Raw genomic sequence first — 17,162 nt, forward strand, 5'->3', positions numbered from 1 at the left:
CAACACCAACAAAACCTGCAACATCCATACACAACCTGCAACATCCATACACAACCTGCAGCACCAACAAAACCTGCATTACCAACACAGCCTGCAACATCCATACACAACCTCCAGCACCAACACAACCTCCAACACAACCTGCAACGCCAACACAACCTGCAACATCCATACACAACCTGCAACACCAACACAACCTGCAACATCCATACACAACCTGCAACACAACCTGCAACACCAACACAACCTCCAACACCAACACAACCTGCAACATTCATACACAACCTCCAATACAACCTACAACACCAACACAACCTCCAACATCCATACACATCCTCCAACACAACCTGCCACACCAACAAAACCTGCAACATCCATACACAACCTGCAACATCCATACACAACCTGCATTACCAACACAACCTGCATTACCAACACAACCTGCATTACCAACACAGCCTGCAACATCCATACACAACCTCCAGCACCAACAAAACCTGCATTACCAACACAGCCTGCAACATCCATACACAACCTCCAGCACCAACAAAACCTGAATTACCAACACAGCCTGCAACATCCATACACAACCTCCAGCACCAACACAACCTCCAACACAACCTGCAACACCAACACAACCTGCAACATCCATACACAACCTGTAACATCCATACACAACCTGCAACACCAACACAACCTGCATTACCAACACAGCCTGCAACATCCATACACAACCTCCAGCACCAACACAACCTGCATTACCAACACAGCCTGCAACATCCATACACAACCTCCAGCACCAACACAACCTCCAACACAACATGCAACACCAACACAACCTCCAACATCCATACACAACCACCAACACAATCTGCAACACCAACACAACCTCCAACATCCATACACAACCTCCAACACAACCTGCAACACCAACACAACCTCCAACATCCATACACAACCTCCAACACAATCTGAAACACCAACACAACCTGCAACATCCATACACAACCTCCAACACAACCTGCAACACCAACACAACCTGCAACACCAACACAACCTGCAACACCAACACAACCTGAAACACCAACACAACCTCCAACATCCAAACAAAACCTCCAACACAACCTCCAACATCCATACACAACCTCCAATACAACCTGCAACACCAACACAACCTCCAATACAACCTGCAACACCAACACAACCTCCAACATCCATACACAACCTCCAACACAACCTGCAACACCAACAAAACCTGCAACATCCATACACAACCTGCAACATCCATACACAACCTGCAGCACCAACAAAACCTGCATTACCAACACAGCCTGCAACATCCATACACAACCTCCAGCACCAACACAACCTCCAACACAACCTGCAACGCCAACACAACCTCCAACATCCATACACAACCTCCAACACAACCTCCAACATCCATACACAACCTGCAACATCCATACACAACCTGCAACACAACCTGCAACACCAACACAACCTCCAACACAACCTGCAACACCAACACAACCTCCAACACCAACACAACCTGCAACATCCATACACAACCTCAAATACAACCTGCAACACCAACACAACCTCCAACATCAACACAACCTGCAACATCAACACAACCTGCAACACCAACACAACCTGCAACACCAACACAACCTGAAACACCAACACAACCTCCAACATCCAAACAAAACCTGCAACATTCATACACAACCTCCAACACAACCTGCAACACCAACACAACCTCCAACACCAACACAACCTGCAACATCCATATACAACCTCCAACACAACCTGCAACACCAACACAACCTGCAACATCCATACACAACCTGCAACACCAACACAACCTCCAACACAACCTGCAACATCAACACAACCTCCAACACTCATACACAACCTCCAACACAACCTTCAACACTACCTGCAACACCAACAAAACCTGCAACATCCATACACAACCTGCAACATCCATACACAATCTGCAACATCCATACACAACCTGCAGCACCAACAAAACCTGCATTACCAACACAGCCTGCAACATCCATACACAACCTCCAGCACCAACACAACCTCCAACACAACCTGCAACGCCAACACAACCTGCAACATCCATACACAACCTGCAGCACAACCTGCAACACCAACACAACCTGCAACATCCATACACAACCTGCAACACAACCTGCAACACCAACACAACCTGCAACATTCATACACAACCTCCAATACAACCTGCAACACCAACACAACCTCCAACATCCATACACATCCTCCAACACAACCTGCCACACCAACAAAACCTGCAACATCCATACACAACCTGCAACATCCATACACAACCTGCAACATCCATACACAACCTGCATTACCAACACAGCCTGCAACATCCATACACAACCTCCAGCACCAACAAAACCTGAATTACCAACACAGCCTGCAACATCCATACACAACCTCCAACACAACCTCCAACATCCATACACAACCTCCAACATCCATACACAACCTCCAACACAACCTCCAGATCCAACACAACCTCCAACACTACCTGCAACACCAACACAACCTCCAACATCCATACACATCCTCCAACACAACCTGCCACACCAACAAAACCTGCAACATCCATACACAACCTGCAACATCCATACACAACCTGCAACATCCATACACAACCTGCATTACCAACACAGCCTGCAACATCCATACACAACCTCCAGCACCAACAAAACCTGAATTACCAACACAGCCTGCAACATCCATACACAACCTCCAGCACCAACACAACCTCCAACACAACCTGCAACATCCATACACAACCTGTAACATCCATACACAACCTGCAACACCAACACAACCTGCATTACCAACACAGCCTGCAACATCCATACACAACCTCCAGCACCAACACAACCTGCATTACCAACACAGCCTGCAACATCCATACACAACCTCCAGCACCAACACAACCTCCAACACAACATGCAACACCAACACAACCTCCAACATCCATACACAACCACCAACACAATCTGCAACACCAACACAACCTCCAACATCCATACACAACCTCCAACACAACCTGCAACACCAACACAACCTCCAACATCCATACACAACCTCCAACACAATCTGAAACACCAACACAACCTGCAACATCCATACACAACCTCCAACACAACCTGCAACACCAACACAACCTGCAACACCAACACAACCTGCAACACCAACACAACCTGAAACACCAACACAACCTCCAACATCCAAACAAAACCTCCAACACAACCTCCAACATCCATACACAACCTCCAATACAACCTGCAACACCAACACAACCTCCAATACAACCTGCAACACCAACACAACCTCCAACATCCATACACAACCTCCAACACAACCTGCAACACCAACAAAACCTGCAACATCCATACACAACCTGCAACATCCATACACAACCTGCAGCACCAACAAAACCTGCATTACCAACACAGCCTGCAACATCCATACACAACCTCCAGCACCAACACAACCTCCAACACAACCTGCAACGCCAACACAACCTCCAACATCCATACACAACCTCCAACACAACCTCCAACATCCATACACAACCTCCAACATCCATACACAACCTCCAACACAACCTCCAGATCCAACACAACCTCCAACACTACCTGCAACACCAACACAACCTGCAACATCGATACACAACCTGCAACACCAACACAACCTCCAACACCAACACAACCTGCAACATCCAAACACAACCTGCAACATTCATACACAACCTGCAACACCAACACAACCTCCAACATCCATACACAACCTCCAATACAACCTGCAACACCAACACAACCTCCAACATCCATACACAACCTCCAACACAACCTGCAACACCAACAAAACCTGCAACATCCATACACAACCTGTAACATCCATACACAACCTGCAACACCAACACAACCTGCAACACCAACACAACCTGCATTACCAACACAACCTGCATTACCAACACAACCTGCATTACCAACACAACCTGCATTACCAACACAGCCTGCAACATTCATACACAACCTCCAGCACCAACAAAACCTGCATTACCAACACAGCCTGCAACATCCATACACAACCTCCAGCACCAACACAACCTACAACGCCAACACAACCTCCAACATCCATACACAACCTCCAACACAACCTGCAACACCAACACAACCTCCAACATCCATACACAACCTCCAACATCCATACACAACCTCCAACACAACCTCCAGCACCAACACAACCTCCAACACTACCTGCAACACCAACACAACCTGCAACATCCATATATAACCTCCAACACAACCTGCAACATCAACACAACCTGCAACATCAACACAACCTGCAACATCAACACAACCTGCAACACCAACACAACCTGAAACACCAACACAACCTCCAACATCCAAACAAAACCTGCAACATTCATACACAACCTCCAACACAACCTGCAACACCAACACAACCTCCAACACCAACACAACCTGCAACATCCATATACAACCTCCAACACAACCTGCAACACCAACACAACCTGCAACATCCATACACAACCTGCAACACCAACACAACCTCCAACACAACCTGCAACATCAACACAACCTCCAACACTCATACACAACCTCCAACACAACCTTCAACACTACCTGCAACACTACCTGCAACACCAACAAAACCTGCAACATCCATACACAACCTGCAACATCCATACACAACCTGCAACATCCATACACAATGTGCAACATCCATACACAACCTGCAGCACCAACAAAACCTGCATTACCAACACAGCCTGCAACATCCATACACAACCTCCAGCACCAACACAACCTCCAACACAACACAACCTGCAACATCCATACACAACCTCCAACACAACCTGCAACACCAACACAACCTCCAACATCCATACACAACCTCCAACACAATCTGAAACACCAACACAACCTGCAACATCCATACACAACCTCCAACATCCATACACAACCTCCAACATCCATACACAACCTCCAACACAACCTGCAACACCAACACAACCTGCAACATCCATACACAACCTGCAACATCCATACACAACCTGCAACACCAACACAACCTGCAACATCCATACACAACCTGCAACATCCATACACAACCTGCAACACCAACACAACCTGCATTACCAACACAACCTGCAACATCCATACACAACCTCCAGCACCAACAAAACCTGCATTACCAACACAGCCTGCAACATCCATACACAACCTGCAACACCAACAAAACCTGCAACATCCATACACAACCTGCAACATCCATACACAACCTGCAACACCAACACAACCTGCATTACCAACACAGCCTGCAACATCCATACACAACCTCCAGCATCAACACAACCTGCATTACCAACACAGCCTGCAACATCCATACACAACCTCCAGCACCAACACAACCTCCAACACAACATGCAACACCAACACAACCTCCAACATCCATACACAACCTCCAACACAACCTGCAACTCCAACACAACCTGCAACATCCATACACAACCTCCAACACAACCTGCAACATCCATACACAACCTGCAACACCAACACAACCTCCAACATCCATACACAACCTGCAACACCAACACAACCTGCAACATCCATACACAACCTCCAATACAACCTGCAACACCAACACAACCTCCAACATCCATACACAACCTCCAACACAACCTGCAACACCAAAAAAACCTGCAACATCCATACACAACCTGTAACATCCATACACAACCTGCAACACCAACACAACCTGCAACACCAACACAACCTGCAACACCAACACAACCTGCATTACCAACACAACCTGCATTACCAACACAACCTGCATTACCAACACAACCTGCATCATCCATACACAACCTGCATCATCCATACACAACCTCCAGCACCAACAAAACCTGCATTACCAACACAGCCTGCAACATCCATACACAACCTCCAGCACCAACACAACCTCCAACACAACCTGCAACACCAACACAACCTGCAACATCCATACACAACCTGTAACATCCATACACAACCTGTAACATCCATACACAACCTGCATTACCAACACAGCCTGCAACATCCATACACAACCTCCAGCACCAACACAACCTGCATTACCAACACAGCCTGCAACATCCATACACAACCTCCAGCACCAACACAACCTCCAACACAACATGCAACACCAACACAACCTCCAACATCCATACACAACCTCCAACACAATCTGCAACACCAACACAACCTCCAACATCCATACACAACCTCCAACACAACCTGCAACATCCATACACAACCTGCAACACCAACACAACCTGCATTACCAACACAACCTGCATTACCAACACAACCTGCAACATCCATACACAACCTCCAGCACCAACAAAACCTGCATTACCAACACAGCCTGCAACATCCATACACAACCTCCAGCACCAACACAACCTCCAACACAACCTGCAACACAACCTGCAACACCAACACAACCTCCAACATCCATACACAACCTCCAACACAACCTGCAACACCAACTCAACCTCCAACATCCATACACAACCTCCAACACAACCTGCAACACCAACACAACCTCCAACATCCATACACAACCTCTAACACAATCTGCAACACCAACACAACCGCCAACACAACCTGCATTACCAACACAGCCTGCAACATCCATACACAACCTGCAACACAATCTGCAACACCAACACAACCTGCAACATCCATACACAACCTGCAGCACCAACACAACCTCCAACACAACCTCCAACATCATACACAACCTCCAACACAATCTGCAACACCAACATAACCTGCAACACCAACACAACCTGCAACATCCATACACAAACTGCAAGACCAATACAACCTGCAACACCAACACAACCTGCAACATTCATACACAACCTCCAACACAATCTGCAACACCAACACAACCTGCAACATCCATACACAACCTGCAGCACCAACACAACCTCCAACATCCATACACAACCTCCAACACAATCTGCAACACCAACACAACCTGCAACATCCATACACAAACTGCAAGACCAATACAACCTGCAACACCAACACAACCGCCAACACAACCTGCATTACCAACACAGCCTGCAACATCCATACACAACCTGCAACACAATCTGCAACACCAACACAACCTGCAACTCCAACACAACCTGCAACATCCATACACAACCTGCAACATCCATACACAACCTGCAGCACCAACACAACCTCCAACACAACCTCCAACATCATACACAACCTCCAACACAATCTGCAACACCAACTCAACCTCCAACATCCATACACAACCTCCAACACAACCTGCAACATCCATACACAACCTGCAACATCCATACACAACCTCCAACACCAACACAACCTGCAACATCCATATATAACCTCCAACACAACCTGCAACATCCATACACAACCTGCAACATCAACACAACCTGCAACATCAACACAACCTGCAACATCGACACAACCTGCAACACCAACACAACCTGCAACACCAACACAACCTGCAACATCCAAACAAAACCTGCAACATTCATACACAACCTCCAACACAACCTGCAACACCAACACAACCTCCAACACCAACACAACCTGCAACATCCATATACAACCTCCAACACAACCTGCAACACCAACACAACCTGCAACATCCATACACAACCTGCAACACCAACACAACCTGCAACATCAACACAACCTGCAACATCAACACAACCTCCAACACCCATACACAACCTCCAACACAACCTCCAGCACCAACACAACCTTCAACACTACCTGCAACACCAACAAAACCTGCAACATCCATACACAACCTGCAACATCCATACACAACCTGCAGCACCAACAAAACCTGCATTACCAACACAGCCTGCAACATCCATACACAACCTCCAGCACCAACACAACCTCCAACACAACCTGCAACGCCAACACAACCTGCAACATCCATACACAACCTGCAACACCAACACAACCTGCAACATCCATACACAACCTGCAACACAACCTGCAACACCAACACAACCTCCAACACCAACACAACCTGCAACATTCATACACAACCTCCAATACAACCTACAACACCAACACAACCTCCAACATCCATACACATCCTCCAACACAACCTGCCACACCAACAAAACCTGCAACATCCATACACAACCTGCAACATCCATACACAACCTGCATTACCAACACAACCTGCATTACCAACACAACCTGCATTACCAACACAGCCTGAAACATCCATACACAACCTCCAGCACCAACAAAACCTGCATTACCAACACAGCCTGCAACATCCATACACAACCTCCAGCACCAACACAACCTCCAACACAACCTGCAACACCAACACAACCTGCAACATCCATACACAACCTGTAACATCCACACACAACCTGCAACACCAACACAACCTGCATTACCAACACAGCCTGCAACATCCATACACAACCTCCAGCACCAACACAACCTGCATTACCAACACAGCCTGCAACATCCATACACAACCTCCAGCACCAACACAACCTCCAACACAACATGCAACACCAACACAACCTCCAACATCCATACACAACCACCAACACAATCTGCAACACCAACACAACCTCCAACATCCATACACAACCTCCAACACAACCTGCAACACCAACACAACCTCCAACATCCATACACAACCTCCAACACAATCTGAAACACCAACACAACCTGCAACATCCATACACAACCTCCAACACAACCTGCAACACCAACACAACCTGCAACATCCATACACAACCTGCAACACCAACACAACCTCCAAAATCCATACACAACCTCCAACACAACACAACCTGCAACATCCATACACAACCTCCAATACAACCTGCAACACCAACACAACCTCCAATACAACCTGCAACACCAACACAACCTCCAACATCCATACACAACCTCCAACACAACCTGCAACACCAACAAAACCTGCAACATCCATACACAACCTGCAACATCCATACACAACCTGCAGCACCAACAAAACCTGCATTACCAACACAGCCTGCAACATCCATACACAACCTCCAGCACCAACACAACCTCCAACACAACCTGCAACGCCAACACAACCTCCAACATCCATACACAACCTCCAACACAACCTCCAACATCCATACACAACCTCCAACATCCATACACAACCTCCAACATCCATACACAACCTCCAACATCCATACACAACCTCCAACACAACCTCCAGATCCAACACAACCTCCAACACTACCTGCAACACCAACACAACCTGCAACATCCATACACAACCTGCAACACCAACACAACCTCCAACACCAACACAACCTGCAACATCCAAACACAACCTGCAACATTCATACACAACCTGCAACACCAACACAACCTCCAACATCCATACACAACCTCCAATACAACCTGCAACACCAACACAACCTCCAACATCCATACACAACCTGCAACACAACCTGCAACACCAACAAAACCTGCAACATCCATACACAACCTGTAACATCCATACACAACCTGCAACACCAACACAACCTGCATTACCAACACAACCTGCATTACCAACACAACCTGCATTACCAACACAACCTGCATTACCAACACAGCCTGCAACATCCATACACAACCTCCAGCACCAACAAAACCTGCATTACCAACACAGCCTGCAACATCCATACACAACCTCCAGCACCAACACAACCTACAACGCCAACACAACCTCCAACATCCATACACAACCTCCAACACAACCTGCAACACCAACACAACCTCCAACATCCATACACAACCTCCAACATCCATACACAACCTCCAACACAACCTCCAGCACCAACACAACCTCCAACACTACCTGCAACACCAACACAACCTGCAACATCCATATATAACCTCCAACACAACCTGCAACATCCATACACAACCTGCAACATCCATACACAACCTGCAGCACCAACAAAACCTGCATTACCAACAAAACCTGCATTACCAACACAGCCTGCAACATCCATACACAACCTCCAGCACCAACACAACCTCCAACACAACCTGCAACGCCAACACAACCTGCAACATCCATACACAACCTGCAGCACAACCTGCAACACCAACACAACCTGCAACATCCATACACAACCTGCAACACAACCTGCAACACCAACACAACCTGCAACATTCATACACAACCTCCAATACAACCTGCAACACCAACACAACCTCCAACATCCATACACATCCTCCAACACAACCTGCCACACCAACAAAACCTGCAACATCCATACACAACCTGCAACATCCATACACAACCTGCAACATCCATACACAACCTGCAACATCCATACACAACCTGCATTACCAACACAGCCTGCAACATCCATACACAACCTCCAGCACCAACAAAACCTGAATTACCAACACAGCCTGCAACATCCATACACAACCTCCAGCACCAACACAACCTCCAACACAACCTGCAACACCAACACAACCTGCAACATCCATACACAACCTGTAACATCCATACACAACCTGCAACACCAACACAACCTGCATTACCAACACAGCCTGCAACATCCATACACAACCTCCAGCACCAACACAACCTGCATTACCAACACAGCCTGCAACATCCATACACAACCTCCAGCACCAACACAACCTCCAACACAACATGCAACACCAACACAACCTCCAACATCCATACACAACCACCAACACAATCTGCAACACCAACACAACCTCCAACATCCATACACAACCTCCAACACAACCTGCAACACCAACACAACCTCCAACATCCATACACAACCTCCAACACAATCTGAAACACCAACACAACCTGCAACATCCATACACAACCTCCAACACAACCTGCAACACCAACACAACCTGCAACATCCATACACAACCTCCAATACAACCTGCAACACCAACACAACCTCCAACATCCATACACAACCTCCAACACAACCTGCAACACCAACAAAACCTGCAACATCCATACACAACCTCCAATACAACCTGCAACACCAACACAACCTCCAACATCCATACACAACCTCCAACACAACCTGCAACACCAACAAAACCTGCAACATCCATACACAACCTGCAACATCCATACACAACCTGCAGCACCAACAAAACCTGCATTACCAACACAGCCTGCAACATCCATACACAACCTCCAGCACCAACAAAACCTGCATTACCAACACAGCCTGCAACATCCATACACAACCTCCAGCACCAACACAACCTGCAACGCCAACACAACCTCCAACATCCATACACAACCTCCAACACAACCTGCAACACCAACACAACCTCCAACATCCATACACAACCTCCAACACAACCTCCAGCACCAACACAACCTCCAACACTACCTGCAACACCAACACAACCTGCAACATCCATACACAACCTGCAACACCAACACAACCTGCAACATCCATACACAACCTGCAACACAACCTGCAACACCAACACAACCTCCAACACCAACACAACCTGCAACATCCATACACAACCTCAAATACAACCTGCAACACCAACACAACCTCCAACATCCATACACAACCTCCAACACAACCTGCAACACCAACACAACCTCCAACATCCATACACAACCTCCAACACAACCTGCAACACCAACACAACCTCCAACATCCATACACAACCTCCAACACAACCTGCAACATCCATACACAACCTGCAACACCAACACAACCTCCCAACATCCATACACAACCTGCAACACCAACACAACCTGCAACATCCATACACAACCTCAAATACAACCTGCAACACCAACACAACCTCCAACATCCATACACATCCTCCAACACAACCTGCAACACCAACAAAACCTGCAACATCCATACACAACCTGCAACATCCATACACAACCTGCAACACCAACACAACCTGCAACACCAACACAGCCTGCAACATCCATACACAACCTCCAGCATCAACACAACCTGCATTACCAACACAGCCTGCAACATCCATACACAACCTCCAGCACCAACACAACCTCCAACACAACATGCAACACCAACACAACCTCCAACATCCATACACAACCTCCAACATCCATACACAACCTCCAACACAACCTGCAACACCAACACAACCTCCAACATCCATACACAACCTCCAACATCCATACACAACCTCCAACACAATCTGAAACACCAACACAACCTGCAACTCCAACACAACCTCTAACACAACCTTCAACATCAACACAACCTCCAACATCCATACACAACCTCCAACAACACAACCGCCAACATCCATACACAACCTGCAACATCCATACACAACCTCCAACACAACCTGCAACATCCATACACACCCTGCAGCACCAACACAACCTGTAACATCCATACACAACCTCCAACAACACAACCGGCAACATCCATACACAACCTGCAACATCCATACACAACCTCCAACACAACCTGCAACACCAACACAACCTGCAACACCAACACAACCTCAAACACCAACACAACCTGCAACATCCATACACAACCTGTAACATCCATACACAACCTGTAACATCCATACACAACTTCCAACACAACCTGCAACATCCATACACAACCTGCAACATCCATACACAACCTGCAACATCCATACACAACCTGCAACATCCATACACAACCACCAATACAACCTGCAACACCAACACAACCTGCAACACAACCTGCAACATCCATACACAACCTGCAACACCAACACAACCTCCAACATCCATACACAACCTGCAACACCAACACAAACCTGCAACATCCATACACAACCTCCAATACAACCTGCAACACCAACACAACCTCCAACATCCATACACAACCTGTAACATCCATACACAACCTGCATTACCAACACAGCCTGCAACATCCATACACAACCTCCAGCACCAACACAACCTGCATTACCAACACAGCCTGCAACATCCATACACAACCTCCAGCACCAACACAACCTCCAACACAACATGAAACACCAACACAACCTCCAACATCCATACACAACCTCCAACACAATCTGCAACACCAACACAACCTCCAACATCCATACACAACCTCCAACACAACCTGCAACACCAACACAACCTCCAACATCCATACACAACCTCCAACACAATCTGAAACACCAACACAACCTGCAACATCCATACACAACCTCCAACACAACCTGCAACACCAACACAACCTGCATCATCCATACACAACCTGCAACACCAACACAACCTGCATCATCCATACACAACCTGCAACACCAACACAACCTGCATCATCCATACACAACCTCCAGCACCAACAAAACCTGCATTACCAACACAGCCTGCAACATCCATACACAACCTCCAGCACCAACACAACCTCCAACACAACCTGCAACACCAACACAACCTCCAACATCCATACACAACCTCCAACACAACCTGCAACACCAACTCAACCTCCAACATCCATACACAACCTTCAACACAACCTGCAACACCAACACAACCTCCAACATCCATACACAACCTCCAACACAATCTGCAACACCAACACAACCTGCAACATCCATACACAACCTGCAACATCCATACACAACCTGCAGCACCAACACAACCTCCAACATCCATACACAACCTCCAACACAATCTGCAACACCAACACAACCTGCAACTCCAACACAACCTGCAACATCCATACACAAACTGCTAGACCAAAACAACCTGCAACACCAACACAACCGCCAACACAACCTGCATTACCAACACAGCCTGCAACATCCATACACAACCTGCAACACAATCTGCAACACCAACACAACCTGCAACTCCAACACAACCTGCAACATCCATACACAACCTGCAGCACCAACACAACCTCCAACATCATACACAACCTCCAACACAATCTGCAACACCAACATAACCTGCAACTCCAACACAACCTGCAACATCCATACACAAACTGCAAGACCAACACAACCTCCAACACCAACACAACATGCAACACCAACACAACATGCAACACCAACACAACATGCAACACCAACACAACATGCAACACCAACACAACATGCAACACCAACACAACATGCAACACCAACACAACATGCAACACCCATACACAACCTCCAACACCCATACACAACCTCCAACACCCATACACAACCTCCAACACCCATACACAACCTCCAACACCCATACACAACCTCCAACACCCATACACAACCTCCAACACCCATACACAACCTCCAACACCCATACACAACCTCCAACACTAACACAACCTCCAACACTAACACAACCTCCAACACTAACACAACCTCCAACACCAACACAACCTCCAACACCAACACAACCTCCAACACCAACACAACCTCCAACACCAACACAACCTCCAACATCCATACACAACCTCCAACATCCATACACAACCTCCAACATCCATACACAACCTCCAACATCCATACACAACCTCCAACATCCATACACAACCTCCAACACTAACACAACCTCCAACACTAACACAACCTGCAACACCAACACAACCTGCAACACCAACACAACCTGCAACACCAACACAACCTGCAACATCTATACACAACCTGCAACATCTATACACAACCTCCAACACAACCTGCAACATCCATACACAACCTCCAACACAACCTCCAACATCCATACACAACCTCCAACACAACCTCCAACATCCATACACAACCTGCAACACCAACACAACCTGCAACACCAACACAACCTGCAACATCCATACACAACCACCAATACAACCTGCAACACCAACACAACCTCCAACATCCATACACAACCTCCAACACAACCTGATACACCAACACAACCTCCAACATCCATACACAACCTCCAACACCAACACAACTTGCAACATCCATACACAACCTGCAACATCCATACACAACCTCCAATACTACCTGTAACACCAACACAACCTCCAACATCCATACACAACCTCCAAAACGACCTGCAACACCAACACAACCTCCAACATCCATACACAACCTTCAACATCAACACAACCTCCAACATCCATACACAACCTCCAACACAACCTGCAACACCAACACAACCTGCAACACCAACACAACCTCCAACACAACCTGCAACACCAACACAACCTCCAACATCCATACACAACCTCCAACACCAACACAACCTGCAACATCCATACACAACCTGCAACATCCATACACAACCTGCAACATCCATACACAACCTCCAACACCAACACAACCTGCAACACCAACACAACCTGCAACATCCATACACAACCTCCAACACAACCTGCAACACCAACACAACCTCCAACATCCATACACAACCTCCAACACCAACACAACCTCCAACATCCATACACAACCTGCAACACCAAAACAACCTGCAACACCAAAACAACCTGCAACATCCATACACAAGCTGCAACATCCATACACAACCTGCAACACCAACACAACCTGCAACACCAACACAACTTCCAACATCCATACACAACCTGCAACACCAACACAACCTGCAACATCCATACACAACCTCCAACACGAACACAACCTGCAACATACATACACAACCTGCAACACCAACACAACCTGCAACACCAACACAACCTGCAACACCAACACAACCTGCAACACCAACACAACCTGCAACACCAACACAACCTGCAACATCCATACACAACCTGCAACATCCATACACAACCTCCAATACTACCTGCAACACCAACACAACCTCCAACATCCATACACAACCTCCAAAACGACCTGCAACACCAACACAACCTCAAACACCAACACAACCTGCAACATCCATACACAACCTGTAACATCCATACACAACCTGTAACATCCATACACAACCTGTAACATCCATACACAACTTCCAACATCCATACACAACCTGCAACACCAACACAACCTGCAACATCCATACACAACCACCAATACAACCTGCAACACCAACACAACCTCCAACATCCATACACAACCTCCAACACCAACACAACCTGAAACATCCATACACAACCACCAATACAACCTGCAACACCAACACAACCTCCAACATCCATACACAACCTCCAACATCCATACACAACCTCCAACATCCATACACAACCTCCAACATCCATACACAACCTCCAACACCAACACAACCTGCAACACCAACAAAACCTGCAACATCCATACACAACCTCCAATACAACCTGCAACACCAACACAACCTCCAACATCCATACACAACCTGCAACATCCATACACAACCTGCAACATCCATACACAACCTGCAACATCCATACACAACCTGCAACATCCATACACACCCTGGAACACCAACACAACCTCCAACATCCATACACAACCTCCAACACAACCTGCAACACCAACACAACCTGCAACATCCATACTCAACCTGCAACATCCATACACAACCTCCAACAACAACAACCAGCAACATCCATACACAACCTGCAACATCCATACACAACCTGCAACATCCATACACAACCTGCAACATCCATACACAACCTCCAACACAACCTGCAACACCATCACAACCTCCAACATCCATACACAACCTCCAACACAACCTGCAACATCCATACACAACCTGCAACATCCATACACAACCTGCAACATCCATACACAACCTCCAACATCCATACACAACCTCCAACATCAACACAACCTCCAACATCAACACAACCTCCAACATCCATACACAACCTCCAACAACACAACCGGCAACCTCCAACAACACAACCGGCAACATCCATACACAACCTCCAACATCCATACACAACCTCCAACATCCATACACAACCTCCAACATCCATACACAACCTGCAAAACGAACACAACCTGCAACATCCATACACAATCTTCAACAACACAACCTGCAACACCAACACAACCTGCAACATCCATACACAACCTGTAACATCCATACACAACCTGTAACATCCATACACAACCTGTAACATC

The 17,162-nt window shown here is 46.9% G+C and overlaps 1 long non-coding RNA gene across 11 annotated transcripts in view; it reads right to left on the bottom strand.

Annotated features, from left to right (window-relative positions):
* Positions 1-17,162, bottom strand: part of LOC143482302 (uncharacterized) — a 42,435-nt gene that overhangs the window by 24,635 nt on the left and 638 nt on the right. For 3 of the 11 annotated variants that reach the window (XR_013122186.1, XR_013122189.1, XR_013122182.1), the window contains exons 1-3: positions 16,317-16,860; positions 15,945-16,186; positions 12,480-12,604 (exon numbers count right to left, since the gene is read on the bottom strand). This is a non-coding gene — a long non-coding RNA (uncharacterized LOC143482302). Of the gene's footprint in view, positions 1-12,479; positions 12,605-15,098; positions 15,117-15,944; positions 16,187-16,316; positions 16,861-17,162 lie in introns of those variants that run through there. The other 8 variants (XR_013122190.1, XR_013122191.1, XR_013122192.1 and 5 more) reach the window with 8 other exon arrangements.

The sequence above is a fragment of the Brachyhypopomus gauderio genome, chromosome 18 (genome assembly GCF_052324685.1).
Source record: "Brachyhypopomus gauderio isolate BG-103 chromosome 18, BGAUD_0.2, whole genome shotgun sequence".
NCBI lineage: Eukaryota > Metazoa > Chordata > Actinopteri > Gymnotiformes > Hypopomidae > Brachyhypopomus > Brachyhypopomus gauderio.